This window comes from Aedes aegypti, chromosome 2 (assembly GCF_002204515.2).
Source record: "Aedes aegypti strain LVP_AGWG chromosome 2, AaegL5.0 Primary Assembly, whole genome shotgun sequence".
Taxonomy (NCBI): Eukaryota; Metazoa; Arthropoda; class Insecta; order Diptera; family Culicidae; genus Aedes; species Aedes aegypti.
In genome coordinates, this window is record NC_035108.1 from 301,561,534 (window position 1) to 301,576,586 (window position 15,053).

Sequence of the window (15,053 nt, forward strand, 5' to 3'; positions counted from 1 at the left end):
CACTGCTCAAAATAATAGTAGTTTTTGTTTTAAATACTTGGTTCAGCAAAAATTTTGAAAAAAAAAAAAATATTTGTTTATACACTTTTTACATTTTTTTATACAAAGCTAAAACTCAAAATACAACAAATTGAAATTATTAGGGCTACTTGAGAAATTTCACCTGGCGCTTAACTTAAAACGGGTGTCTTGATAACTTACTTGAACATATTCATAGTTCTCTGTCAAATTATAAAACATCATAATGATTCTAATATTATAATGTTCTAATATTCTGAGTACAACTGTAGATTCATATATCACAACAGCACAGGTTGTCACAAATGGCGAAACAATGGAGCTGTTGGGTCCATCATATAGCGGAACAGCTACGATACTGGTGGCGGACGATACAGGGCAGTGTGCCACGGCAGATAATCATCTAATTGGTCATTAGACTGTGCTTTCCCTCGGACTTCATTGGCACATGGGAGATGCTTGGGAACTGATTGTAGGGATATGTATTATACACACATGTGTTACTGTATGCCCACAGGACCAGCGTAAGGAGGGTTGTCGATAAATCCTAGTTCTTGAACTTAGAAGTTTTTATTTCACTTTGTTAGTTTCTTTTTTATTTTTATGTTTATTAATTTATTACATGCAGGCTTCGCCCTTTCGCGGAGAGAACTGTGACATACACAAACAAATATTTTTGACATCCCTAAGGTAACTAAGGTAAATCAGATATGATAATATTATATTGGTCCCAAAATGCTGCCTTGGGGAACACCAGCTCTTACAGGAAGTTTTTTAGACTTTGAGTTATGATAATTAACAAGCAGTGTACGATTTGACAGATAACTTTGGATCATTCTAACAATGTATGTTAGAAAATTAAAGTTGTTTAATTCTACAATCAAGCCAAACACTGTCGAATGTTTTTTCTGTGTCTAGAAGAGCAGAACCAGTTGAACAGCCTTTAGATTTGTTGGAACGAGTCCATGATGGAATCCGAACTGTTTATTGGCAAAAATGGAATTATTCTGTTCAAAATGACCTTTTCAAAAAGTTTACTGATGGAGGAAAGCAAGCTGATTGGACGATAGCCAGAATCGTCTGCAGGTTTTTTTGTCCTTTGAAAATTGATACAACATTGCCATTTTTTTATTTGTCAGGAAAATATGCCAACTGGAAACATTTGTAAGATATCAACTAAGAATGATTAGCTACTTTATGGAATTTCCTAGTTGAGGATGTAAAAATTCCATCATCGCCAGGGGCTTCCATATTTTTTATTTTTTTTAATAATGGTTCTCACTTCTACCAAATCAGTCTCCCAGAAATTTTCGAAAAAGTTTTCTTGATTCAGAATGCTTTTGAAGACCTGAGTATCTTTTAAAAGAACTATTTAGTACTAAATTAAAATTATGCGCGCCTTCAAACTGCATAGAGAATTTTTGAGCTTTTTCGCAATTAGTTAGTAATAATTTGTTTTCCTTTTTCAAGGCCGGAATTACTCAACTCTCAGTACTATGCGACTTATTCAAATGTGAGGTAACGCACTTAAGTTCGATTTTAGGGTTGTTTTGCTCTTCGCTTTCTAACAACAATAGAAGGAGTTTCATTCGCTAAGGGAGATAAAAATAACTCAAAAATAAGTTTAAAAATACTCAAATTATGGATTTTAAATTTTGCATTATAAACTGACTCACAGTAGATCGGATACACCACTGCATCTACGTAAGTTCAAGCGGGAAGGTATATGGGTGAGGTAATTTCATGGCAGAGATGCTCGCTTTTGGTTAGGAGACTGCCTATCTATCAGGCGTAAGGAAAGGCGTGCTCTATAATGATGGGAGAATGGAAGTTTTTTGTCCGTCTCTGGTTTTAGCAAATGTTATGAACTGTTATAGATCAACTGTGGTATATTAAGAGTGAAAGATAGAAGCAAGTGAAAGATATAACTACAAAGTACGAGGAAACCCTTTCCGGCCAGAGATTGAACTCATGACCTTCTGCTTAAAAGCAGAAGTGGTAGTCACTGGACCACCAACCCCGTCGGAGTGATGAGAGTGAGTTTCAATTGACTAAAATTAAGGATGTAAAGGGGTTACTGGAGAGTATGTTATCAACAACAATCCTACACACTTAGATTAGATTATTGGAATCGGTAAAGTTGGACTGGGTTTTTGGACTACAGATTTTTAATCATTTAACTCGGGATTTTTACATTCCAAATCCCGGGATTTTACTGAGTTGGTTTAAAACTAGCGTAAAGCGGTCGAAACGCAATAAAAGCTTTTATGTGTGGAAATTATACTCAATGTTGTCAATTTAAAATTAAACCTTAAAAAAATACATTCCAAAAATACATTGGAACTCTAGACTGTTCCATAGAAAGATCACATTTATAATATACATATTAATTGGAATTTTAAAATATTTTTTTCAATGGATTAAGTGCATGGCCTGATTCGCTAATAACCACACAGTACGCACATGCGTTAGTGTCAATTCACGAAAAATCGCTAAAAGGTAACGCGAAAAATATTTGTACGACGAAATGCATCTAGTGAAATATTTCTGATAAATGGGAACTATTTTCGAAACAATATATGGTACCTATCGGTTGCACGTAATGATGATGGCTATTACGCCTACCAAATATTTTTTAGATTAATGCTTTCATTTAAAAGAAATTTGAAGTTAGATGTCTTTCCCCATACAAAATAAAACGAAAAAACATCTGCTGATCAACTGTGGACAAGAGCAAAGCAGGTACCGTAAAACGGGGTATCTTTGATAATGCGGGTAACTTTGATAGTGGGGGACTCATAACATACTAAACTAAATAACATAATTTCTGTTAATCAGTTAAGCAAACTGATACCATATGTAAAGAGTATTAGTATGACACTTCATGTCAGAACTATTTTCGTTTGAATCGAGTAGGGTAGACGCGCCGGTTTTGGCCAGACGCCAATTGTAGCCATAGTGGATTAAAACGGTGTATTTTACATAGTCAATCAGCATGAAACCATTCGTATTGAGTAGATCACATTCCAAGGATAGAGCCACATTCATTTACACGTCCAAATTGATTCAAAACATAAGAAAAACAATTCATTTTCGTTATAATTTTAACTACCTAATTTGGCCAGGGTACTCTTAATTTGGCCACTCTCATGAGAAATCAATGCGATTGGCCAATTTAGGAACCGAAGTTAAATTTCTGGCTAAAACTGATTGTGGTGGCCTATAATAACCAACGAGATTTTCACAGCGAAAACATGGCTTTGGCTCAGTTTCGATATTTGACATACATAATATGGATTGAAATCTAGCATTTGACATATTTGTAGTATGAATGCGGCACCTCATGTTATTATTATTGACATTTTCTCTTAGGCTGGCTTTTACCCTACGTTTAAGGCTAAGTAGCCCGTCATTCATTTTGGCAACAATGATGACTTTTCAGCTTGCATTTCGAAGTGATAAAAATCAGTCTTAATAGTTTATATTGACTTGAAAATGTATCACTGTACGCGCTAACATGTATAAAGTATGCTGATACTTTTTCAGCTGTGTCAGTGCAAAACCAACTGATTTTCTTCGATTCTAAATCGTGAGATGAATTAGCAACAATCATCAACGACGCGTACAAATTTCAATGACGGCCTACTTCGCCTTAAAGCTTTATATTCAAATATTAAAAATCGATGGGATTTTAGCATATTTGAAACCCTTACACACAGCCGGTTCTACGATCATTATGTGATGAAATTTTAAAAAGTTTGTCACTTATCCCTGACTCCTCTGTTATAGTAGAACATGAATCCGGTCTCAAATCTCTTAACGAAAATATTTTTTTACAAATTGGGGCCATTTTAGTAATCGAAGTCAGAAATTTTCGTATAATGGTAAACGCCTAGAGGTACCTAGAGGTACACCCTATTTGCTTTAAGTAATTCATTGGGTTTTGTCCTAAATATACTACTTTATGTTCCAAAAACGTTCAAGTTATGCAAAATTCAATGTTGAAAAGTGAATATCAGTCGATATATTTTCATAAATATTATTTTATAGCAATTCATACAGAATCTTAATAGTGCATCTTAATTATTCAAATTTGAACTTAAACATTTTTGTTTAAATATATTTTTTCTCAATCTCCAAGCGTCGCGACTAATATTTGAATAGTGCGCTGTGTTCATAAACATCGTAAGAATGCAGCGCCACACATGTCATTATGACAGTTATGTCGGGAACGAGTCACACGTCGCGTGTCCCACACGCGCGTTCCGATTTGGTGGGCGCGCGACAATATTTTATGAACAAAATCTAGTTCACGTTCTTTTTTCATCTTACCCAATCAAGTACCAACTGCAATGATGGCAAACTCTAGTTTGGTTGTAGATTTTAAATACATGAAAATCCCCAAGCCCATTATCAAAGTTATCCCAAAACCGAAAATAGACTTTCAATTATTTGAAAAATCATCGGTCCATTCAAAATGAATCGTTCTGAAATCTTTCAACTGCAATCGATAACTGAGATACCAGTACTTGTTTCAAAAATATAAAATAAAAGTCTTTCAAATAAAATGCGAAAATACTCAGATTTTCTTCGAAAAAACTATCAAAGTTACCACGTTTTACAGTAATCCATTACTTAATATTTCAAAATATTTGTTTGTTCTTGCCCGATTTTATAGACCAATTTTTGGTTTCATGTGAATTATAAGAAAATGACAATAACTTAAACATAACATATTGCAACTCCTACTCCTCGGATCATATTACCTTTATAAGAAATAAGCTATTGCAAAATTCGATCGTCTCGGTTTCTCCAGATATGTTTTTATTGGATTCACTCCTACTTCAAGAGCCAAGAAATGCCCATTAAATTAGGTGATGCTGTTTCATCCTACTTCCTCGCTTCCTCTGGGGTACTACAAGGAAGTCATCTAGGACAGTTGATATTCCTCGTGTATCTCAATGACATTCATCTTCTACTTAAATCCGTCAAACTTTTTGGCCGACGACTTCAAACTGATTTGGATAGTAAATAATGTGCATGATACATCATTTTTGCAATCTCAGCTCGGGATATCCACCAATTGGTGTGGAACTAATCGCTAAATTGTATCAGTTGGAAAGAAATGTATTATTCTGTTGATACGAAAAGAAGAGGAGGTTTTGTGCCCATTTGAGAAAGAGCTCAATATTGCTCAGCTCAAATGGGCTTTTCTCTGCTCCAAATAAACAAATAACATAAACTTTTTGTTATGTTATCCTTTCGAATTCAAATATTGACAATTTCAGCATTGTATTTTCGTAAGGGTTTATCTGCCTTCATCGTTGTTCTCTTTGAGTAATTGCCGAAATTTGATTCTCTTTCCGAAACACATCTTCGTGCTGTAGGATAAAGAATCACTATATCTTCCTTCATTAACAAGAATTATTACAGATTTCTCTAATTTAGCGAAGTTATTAGCAAAAGAGAGGATCAATGAAGAGAAATCGCTCATGTCAGTTAGGCCCTTATGCAGTAACAGAGTAGAATTAATATCGACAACATCAGTACTTAATTGATCTTTATCGATTTATGTAATCGATTTTTTGAAAGAATATTTAACATTTTATGAAATTAGTTATAATATCGAAAACTGAAAATGACACACTAGGGCGAAATTGATCATCATATAACAAAGCCGGTTGAAGAATAAAAGATTTCCCTGTCAACTAAATTTGGGTCTCCTGAATCTAAAAATGACTTCAAAATTCATTCAACTCGTGTATGTGATCATTTTATTGGAAAATTAAACTTTGTAAATCAGCAAAGTACGCTTAAATGTAGGCATTTTCATTTCAAAATAAACACGTTGTTCGAGAATAAACAGTTGTATAAGCGAAAAACTATGATTGTAATGCTGTATGATTTCATAAATGTGTTCATAAAAAGTTCACACTTAAGCTTACACAACATTTTAAACACTCAGGCGTGTAGGCTTAGAATCATCGGATTGTTTATCACCGAAATTTCCAACAGTATTACATACAATTTCAACAACTGTGAATATTTCTATGCGAAACTCACCTGATTAAGAATGAAATAGTTCAAAATCATCATTAGACACCAACAATCCAGAAAACATGAAATGTCTATTATGGTTACGGAACATTCAGCATTCTTGGAAGGAAATACTATTTGATACCGACCTGATCAAATTCGTCCCAGTGATCGCCGGATTACGGTACTGAAGAACTCTTATCTTAGAATTAAAGTTAAAATTCCAAATCACTTTCTAGGGGTAATGAATGGGAAGAAGGCAGCTTTTATACAATCGTGTCATGTAATCGTATCACCTGATAATTTGAGCGGCTTTCTCAAGGCTTCCGGGAAATTTCTGGCTCAAGGCTTCCTTTGAAATTTCTGGAATTTCCGGGATTGTCGACAAGTTTCCATAGATCCGGGATTTTATTCGAAACTATACTGCTTTTCATAATGATATGACCATTCATAATTTTTCGTATACAGTAAAATATAAATTATGTATGTTTTGTTTCTATCTTTATTAACGAGTTCATCTCGGGACCAACAGCTTTACTTTCCTTCCGCTTTGAGGAATGCGACCATCAAGTTACTACAGTCGTCACTATAACTCTTATATCATAAGTGACTGTCTCGAAGATGGGATTCGGTCCCAGGTCCTCGGAATGAGAGGCGTGTATTCTAACCCCTACACCAAGTCTGTCTCCTATGTATTGTATGTACGGGATTGTTGTAAGGCACAGCCGTTAGACACTAGACTGTTAGCTAGATATGATGTTATCCAGTTGATTGTTCCAGTTCATTGTTATTATTTAAGGTTTACCTGAGGCATTCCAAAATGTTTAACCCAGATACTGGCCACCGATTTTTTAATTCATTTAATTTTAATTTTATCCCATGCAATGAAAGTTATACTGAAAATCACAATTTTCACGTCAAACAACAGCTAATAGATATAACTTTTTCAAATCTCAATCGATTAATATGATATTTAGATTAAAAATCACTTACTTGGATAGCATTCGAACCTCCTCAACAAAAGTTTTGGAAAGAAACCTTGCTCCACTTTACTCGATAATAGTTCTTGAACATTCATTGCGTACAACTGTTTCTGCTTCGCAATCAGCCATAATTCATTCAAGCATCATCTGATTTCCACTTAGCATTAATCCGACTTTGATCCGGCCCTGATCCAGCCACGTAAATAAATCGTTTCGTTCGAATGTTTCCTGTCCCACATTTCAAATTAATCACATTATTACGATCCACGGGGCCAGAACAATAATGCGATTACATGTCGTTCCAATATCCGTCGTTCGTCGACGACGATGCAATGGCGATGGAATCTCATTAGCTCCCACCTCCCACCGAAGAACGAACGTTGTTGTTGGTGATGACCTGCGGGCTTTTGCAACCGTAAAGTGTTCGTCGTAATTCGATACACGAGCAACAGATGTTTTACAAAGCTCATCTCGCCATCAGGAATAGACGTTTAGCAGGGTGGTTGTGACACTTCCGACAGTGTTAATGTCACAATGTGGGGTGCTCATGTGGGTGGTTGGGCGACCGGGAAAAAAAATCTCTAATTTGATTCGAATGAAACTTCTCGGGTGTGGAGCCGTGTAATTGCTTCCATTGTCGAGTTCACACGATTATTGTCTGTGATACTTGATGCCTAGATTGGGAAACTAATGAGAGTTGAATGATGTTTTCTCAGTCCTATAGGAAATCATCACCAATAGCTGCTAATCACAATAGAACGTCAGTTATTCTTTACATCTGATAATGAATATGTTGAAATAAGGTAAGGCCCAGGTCGTTGGATTCCTGCCAGAAGTTCTCTTAATTTTTTTTGACATGCGACGTATACTAATAAACAAAGTTACACAAATTAGAGTTCTGATTCGTCCTTTCTTCAACAAGCCGAAAAGAATACAAAAAAAGATTTTCAGCGTCAGTAAAAACTATAGACACTAGACAACATTGTTTCAAGCACATCGATCATTCACGATGGATGCGATAGATTTGGACCCCCAGATTTAGAATCTATTCTTAGAATTTTCGTAACTCGTACATTTTTTGAGGTTTTTGAGAAATATGCTCACATAGAAATTCGACTTTTTTGTTCCACAACAATCAATTGTATCTGTTTATTTGGTTGAAAATTTTGCTAATAAAGCTAAAAATAATAATAATCTGTTTATATCAGTCTGATTATTTTTTTTTTAATAGGCTTCAGTAGGATGAATTCCATCTAGACTGAGTCTAAAGTATTAATTAAAATGCTCCATGGAGAAGTTGTAGTGAACCGTTTGGACTACCAGAAAAAAATACACTGAAAAATGTAAAAATAATCATGGAAAATTCAAAATTACACCTAAATTTTAAATTACACTAAAACACATCTTTTAATATTGATTGAATGTTCACCATCTTGATAGAAAACAGATGTTGGGGACAAAGTACTCTCAAAAAAATATTGGGGAAGTAAGCAGCTCTTATATAATCATCTCATATTGTATCACTTGAGAATTTTCACGGCTTGCTCGACTTATGATGCTTCCTTTGAAATTTCTGGGAATCCTGAGATTTTCGTTAAATATTCCACGATCCGGGATTTATAAATCCCCGAATTTTTGTCCCGGGAAGTCCCGGACAAGATCCTTTTTGTAGAAGTGCTTGTAGAACACTAATTTTATAAAAGCATGCCGCATCCCAGAGTTAGAATGGACATGAAACAGAACGAGCCGTATCATTTATCAGCCCGAGTAATAGCAATCACAGGCTCGTATTGTTCATTTGATAGGCCGAAGGTTAGTTGATTGACTGAAATCGTTGGGAAGTGGGGAATGACAAAGAATGAAACGAACTTTAATGTCAGCGCAGAAAACACAGATCAGAGCATTGATTGATCAGCTGCAGAAATGAATGGAGGTTCAATCGGTATTGATGCAATTGAATTGAAGGTTTTCTTTTGGTGCAGGGTTTTGCACAAGGCAGATAATGGTAGTTTTAGCTCCCTCTAATCAATCAATCGGGAGGCAGCAGAAATTAATACGAACAATTGAACTTACTATTCAAAACGGTTCTCTATCCGATTAAATTGGGATTAAGGAATGGAATGTGCAACAAAGCTTAAACTGATGTTTGGAAATTTCTTAAATTTTCTGCAACTTTCATATTACTGAACTTATTGCGACACATCTACCAGAAATCATTCATTGACTTTGTAATGAAGACACCATAAGTCTTGCAAAGAATCCGTAAAAATCCATCAATCTTTTTTTACCTTGCATAATGTCCCTACTAAGACAAAGCCTCCCAAATAACATTTCCACAGCAATTTGGCATTCGTGTGGATTTATTAATGTTTTAAGACAGTTACGTGCATGCTATGATAACAAGAGGCGACATTTAACGTTGATTTGTTTAACAAAATTTATCAATTTTGAAATAAATAGCTGAACTGCTACTGTGTCATGGGTCTTATATTATAATAAAACTAACATTTTCCAATTTATTATCTTTTTTATGGTAAATCTAGAATTGGTGTATCGTTGCTTGGGAATTATTCCAGTGATATCCTTGAGCAGCGTTATAATTTTCAGAAAAGTCGCTAATTACCAGTATTTAACCTTGTTTTAAGGAGTCTTTTTTGTTTCGTAGAAAAGCAGACTGTTATTTGCAAATAAAATCATGAGTTGTGAGCTTATCAACTTTTTTTAGGTAGATAACAATACAAACATATTCATTATTTCTTATTCATCTGGCGTTTAACGCAGGTACGTTAAGTAAGTTTTTTTTCACAAAAGTTTTTCTAGAAGAGAATTTAATGGGGTATGGATAAAGTTGTTACTTTTCAATGTTTGCAATACTGTTGTGATACCTTTCAAACCATAAAAATCCGTCGGATTGTTAGACGGAGTTGATTTTCTCATAGGCAGAGGCGAAGTCCATTGATTGCCTGCATTTAAAAAACATAATCACTGTATAATTTCGTTTTTTTAACTATTCTCAATAAAAAATACAATCTATTTTCTGATTCAAACTCATTTATCACTTGAAAACACAATCATATTTGACGGTTTAAAACAAAATCTTTGAAAAAATAAATTTCAGTTTGGGACTTAAAAAATTTGAAGTTAGAAAAACTTTTTTCCCTAAAATATGCCCAATTTGCAATGTATGGACGACTTTTAGTAAATTTAATTACCAAACTTTTTGCATAAGGATGATCAAAATTTGAAATGGCCGTTTTTTTAAATCGACTCTAAAGTTTTGAATAATTTTTTTTCAGTGTTGAAAATGTGTTTTTATGTTTTCAATTTTTTTTCTCTAAAACGTAAGGAAATTTCACGACAGTCCCTTATATAACACTTTTTTGTAGGTCTTATCGTTTTCGAGTTATACGGGTTTATAAAAATAGTAAAAAAAAACTTTGATCATTTCCAAATGTTAGTCTAGATCGGTTTTGAAAAAACAAAGTATGTAAAGTATCTTAGTTTCACATAGTCTTCACACCCAGAAAGTTTCATTGAATTCTGAAGGGGTACTGCCAATCCCTTTGTCGAGTTGGCGTGAAATCCGTCTGCTAGAAGATGATATTTTGTAAGTCAGCTCTTAGTTGTTTTCAAAACCTTTTAGAGACAAACTATGAAGTTAAAAATTTGTGACTACAGAACCAGCTTTATTGCAGCATAGAACCTCATTTAAGCCTCTAGTGGTGGCTGAATGACACTTATTTGTGACAGCTATGATAAAAGATTGATATAGGGAAAGTGTACCAGTTACGACCATAGTGGTTCCCTATTTGGCCATATGTAAAGTTTTGGTAACTTTCACGATTTTAATCTATTCGAATGTTTTAACATCAAGATATATCCTAAGTCTCACTGCTGAAACACATAAAAAAAATCAAAATGTGTAAATTCTCAAATAATCACGTATGGCGAAATAGGGAACCACTATGGCCATAACTGGTACACCTACCCGAATACACCTTGTTGTCATAAAAGCTACTTTTAAACTGATTGACTTGCACTTTAATCTCGATAATTTACCTTATTTATACCTCTTAAATCGATATTTGGGCTCTTCGGATGCATTGCGAATGTATTGCGAACACTTCTCGCGTTCAGTGTCATAAGGGCGTAACTGCAGTGATCGATTTCTCTTCATCAATTTTCTCTTTAGTTATTTACTTGGCCGGGAGAATGTTTTCGGCTAATACTGTTGGTTCAATAGAAAGCGATCATGACGGAAAAACGACGAATTAATGTACGTTTTCCTTTTTTGCGTATATTCTTCATAATAGCGTATCCAAACTGCAAACTTTGTTGAATGCTGCTTGGTTACCATAAAAAGCGAAAAAAAGCTAAATCATCTTCAATCAGCATTTTTTGAAGCAATTTTACATCCTCAAATGCCGAATCATAACAGTGCGCCCATATTTGTGTATTTATGATGGCAAAACCGACGCTGCTTAGATTCAAAATATAAATCAAATGTCCATGTTAAAAGTCACATAAATGCATTTCGTTGTTGATAGCAAATTTCATTGGAAAATCAAATTTCACTAAATTCGTTATACTAATTACTTCATGCACGTAAAATCAATCATAGTTGAACGCCAACAGAATTTGTGTGAATTTTTTAAATATATTTTTAAATTTAAAAGTGTAGGAGATACCTATATAACTTTTTTGGCTTGATGTAGTTTAAAAATTTGACCGATCTGGCCAGAGATCCACGCTGACATACAAGGGTAACAAATTGGCATGATTCTCGAAATTGGAAATTCTTCTTTAATTTCACCTTTACCATTGATAGAGTCCTTGCGAAGTTATCAGCCGGATTTTTTGAGATATTTGATATACACCTGTTTAGTAATGGTCCATCTGGTTTCAGGGACGGTTTTTACCGGATACATAACAAGCTCTACAAAAATTCAACAGTTCCTTTTCTGCATTCATTGTGAGCTCCTATTGGCAGTATTTCACAGCAGCATCCAGAGCTATTTTCTTTTTGTATTTCTGGTAAACTTTTTTAGAAACACCTGGGAATTCTTTTAAATCTTAAAAAATCCCTTGATTCTCAAGTAAATGATCAAAGAGTTCGTACGAATGTAATTTTGGTGTGATTTTTCAATGTAATCTTCCCAAGTATCTCATCCATATAATTTGGAGAAATCATTTCTTGATGCTCCTTAACGGACTTTCAAAAATATATTCGACATTCGGTTATATGAAAAAATATATATCCATTCAGAATAAATCTTTTGGCAATCTATCAACTGCAATCGATAGCTAGGATACCAGTATTTGTTTTAAAAATATAATTCTTTGAAACAGCATGCCTAAATATTCAAGTTTCCTTCGAAACAAAAACTATCAAAGTTACCCCATTTTTCGGTACTCCTGAAAAAAAGTGACTTATGACTGCCAGTGTTCAAAAGCGTTCAAGCAAATTAAGACCATCTTTTGACTTTAATATAGGAATTATTATAAAAAGGTCTAAGAATTGTTACTTAAAATACGCTTAATATAATTAGATAGTTTTACATATTTTGTATTGCCTATTTCGAGCAAAATCGCCTATCTTTCAAAATGCATCGTTCACCTTTAAAATGAATCATGAAATAAAATTATAGGTAAAATTGTGCTGAATATTTCAGTAGAAATTTAGTAGATACCAAAAGTTTTAAAAATCATGCTCTTTCGCAGCCAAATGTACCGCTCATTTATTTTTGAACACATATGGCATAGTGTTTAACTGGAAGCAACTTGCATTTTGCAATATATATTTATATAAGTGGCACCACTGTTTAACTTTTTGGCGCTTTTTTATTATATGGCTCCAAAGCAGCTCAGAATACAGCACCTTTGATTCACCATTTGAAACATGATTTTTCGGCCAAAATTTAATATTTTATGCAATTTTACATGACGTGGGTTTCGTGGCCGTTCGGCAAGCCTTCATCGAGTCAAGAAGTGAGGGTTCGATTCCCGCTGCAGTCCGGAAAACTTTTTGTCAGGAACGTATTTTGACTGTGCCACTGGGCGTTGCATGCTAGTCCGTTGTCTAGTGCGGTGCTTCCTCCAAAGGTTTTTTTTTTGGGGTTAGAAACAAAGTGACAAAACCTAGTTTTAGGAAAATCGACTTTCAGTTTTTTACAGCAATTTTTCCCTACACTTTTATAAAATTTATGGAGAGATTATTAGAGTATGATACTACCAATTAAATTTTAACACTTCACTTTTGCAAAAGCAAAAAATACTAAAAATCACTAGTAAAGTGAGCAAATTAGAGATGGGCAAAACGGCTCTTTTGGGTGAACGGATCGGATCCGAGTCACTCACTTTAGTGAATCGGATCTTTTGAACGGTTCAGAGGCTCAGCGGCTCGTAAAGGAAGAGCGAACTGAACCGTGTGAGCGGATTCTATGGTTCGTTCCGCGTCGCGCGACTCGCCCACCATGTGTTGTACGATTTTTTGCTTCCTCATTCTTCGTACATTCTTCCCCAGAAACTAACGAATCGACCGGACACGAACACGATAGGTATTCGGCCGATTTCCTCTACTCGAACGAAACCCCGTACACTTAACAGAATTTATTTAAATTATGTTTTGAATTTTTTAGAAGCATTTGAGAATTGACTTCTTATGCTTTGCCATGTAAATAAATCGGAACTTCACGCATAAAGTCAACTGTGGTAATTGCCTTCGTCATCGCGAATGCTGAGAGCACGGAGCATCAGCAAACTGTGTTTGCATGTGTTGCGTGGCGCGCAAAGCAAGGTACGTACGTGTCAAGCGTTATAATAAAGCCGAGAATAAGAATCAGTTCAATGCTTTTACGGGTCACTTTTCATTTGGTCCGTTGTGTGACTGCTGATCGAAAGAACCGACTCCCGCCTAAAAAGAGCCATGGATCACTCGTTCAATGAAGTGATTCGGTTCTTTTGAACGGCTCCGATTCATCCGATCCATTATTTATACTAGAAATGTGTGGGTATGTTAGAATTAGATTCTGCCTGTAACCGTATACATTTTTAATTGTGTACCGTAAAATGGGGTAACTTTGATAGTTTTTAGGAAGAAAATTTGAATATTTATGCATGCTGTTTCAAAGAATTATAACTCATATTTTTAAAATAAGTACTGGCATTCTAGCTATTGATCGAATGGATGTATAATCATATAATCGAAAGTTGGTTTTCTGTGTTGGAGTTACTTTGATAATGGAGTATAAATCGAATAAAATTGAATGAATTACGCAAAATTTATAGGGCATTGCATACCTCTAGGCGTTAAACATTATATGGACATTTTTTACTTAGATTACAAAAATGGTCCCAGTTTGTGAAAATGCTTTTCGCAAAGGTATTTGAGAACATATTCAAGTTCTATGATAACTAGACTGTCAAAAGATAAGTGACCAACTATTCAAAACTACATCAAACAGTGATCGTAGAACAGATTGTTTGTAAGCGTTTTGAATATGCTAAAAACGTATCAATTTTTAATATCCGTACGTAAAGCCTCAAATGTTCTCGATTCAAATGAAAACAGCTCTTACATGAAATTTCATACTTATATTCTTTGGTTTTGCATTCGTTTTGCTAAACCGTTTAACAAAAATTATGGTATTTCGTTTAGTATGTGGTGGGTAACGCACTATCAAAGATATCCCGTTTTACGGTACCTAATCAAATAAAAGGATTGTCTAAATTACAAATTCCAGCTTGTTTGGCAGATGGTCAATTGATGTGTTTGTGTATTGTGTGTGTAAAGGTTAGGTTTAAGACTTAAACTTTAAGTTTAAACAGCCAAAAGTACCTATTTCTTTGATCTTTTTTCAGTAATTTCTGCTACGTGTTCTTTAAAGCTTGTATTGAGAGTACGTTTTGTTAGTCCTATGTATATTTTGAAACCTATGGCGTTAGCCTATCCATATAAACTAGTTCAGTTGCTTAGCATGACATAAATAATTCATATAATATCCAATAATCGTTGCA

At 34.6% G+C, this 15,053-nt stretch overlaps 1 protein-coding gene across 4 annotated transcripts in view; it reads right to left on the reverse strand.

Annotated features, from left to right (window-relative positions):
* Nucleotides 1-15,053, reverse strand: part of LOC5575680 (carbohydrate sulfotransferase 5) — a 91,704-nt gene that overhangs the window by 22,375 nt on the left and 54,276 nt on the right. The window lies entirely within an intron of this gene.